The sequence below is a fragment of the Sinocyclocheilus anshuiensis genome, unplaced genomic scaffold (genome assembly GCF_001515605.1).
Source record: "Sinocyclocheilus anshuiensis isolate Anshui unplaced genomic scaffold, SAMN03320099.WGS_v1.1 scaffold166, whole genome shotgun sequence".
In the NCBI taxonomy this organism is placed as follows: domain Eukaryota; kingdom Metazoa; phylum Chordata; class Actinopteri; order Cypriniformes; family Cyprinidae; genus Sinocyclocheilus; species Sinocyclocheilus anshuiensis.
Window position 1 is genome coordinate 902588 of NW_015546050.1, and position 1043 is coordinate 903630.

A 1043-nucleotide genomic window follows, 5' to 3' on the forward strand; every position below is an offset into this window, starting at 1 on the left:
GGTACTTTCTGGCTCTAATTGAATGGTACTCACCGCAGGGCGTGGAGGTCTGACGGGACAGTCCTGGATGAAGTGATCAACTGCCGCACAGTAGAGACAGAGCCCGGCCGCGATGCGGCGTGCGTGTTCCGTGCATGTCAGACGAGTGGAGTCCAATTGCATAGGTTCTGGTACTGGAGAACTTGCGGCGGGTGATGCAGGCTGGTGAGCGGCTTCGGTGGATTGGCATGCTGACAAGCGCTGAGAAATGCGGGTGGCTCTTTGCATAAAGCTTTCCAGTCCAATCGTATCATCGTAGATAGACATGGCTGCGCCGATGCACGGATTCAATCCCTGACAATAAGCACTGAGAAGGGCCGCCTCATTCCAACCGCTAGTAGCCGCTAGCATGGGAAATTGCAGAGTGTAGTCACTGGTGGTAGAGGCGCCCTGTCGCAGCTGGTCTGAGACCGACAATGCTCCGGCAGCTGAACTAAACACCTCCTTAAAATGGTTAGTGAAAGCATCATACGAGTTGATTATGGTACTATTGGCATTCCAATTAGCACGAGCCCACAGCAGAGCTTTTCCAGTCAATAGAGAAATGAGAAAAGCTACCTTGGAGCGTTCTGTGGGGAATTTCAGTGGTTGCATCTGAACGAACAGAGCCACTTGTACCAGGAAGCCACCACACTCAGCTGCATCACCCGCGAAGCAGTCAGGCAAGGCCATGGGACTTACAGAGGTAGCGGGCGGTGCAGAGACTGGTGTGAGTGAAGTCCGTAGGGTATTGACTAGTTCCTCCAGAATGTCAGCGGGTGTTGGGTGCCAGGGATCCATGGAGGTAAATATTGTAGGTCAGGTCTTCTGTCACAACACAGGCCAGAGACAAGGGATTAGTGCAATAACAGGTAAGTTTATTGGATGAGTTGCAGGTAGTAATGACTTGAAAGGTGAGTATTGACACGTGGAATGGTTCTTTGGTTCTTATCTGAAGTAACTGGTGTTGATTCTGTGATAGGGTAATCAGGATTCATGCAGGAGTCGAGGAGAACAGGATCGGA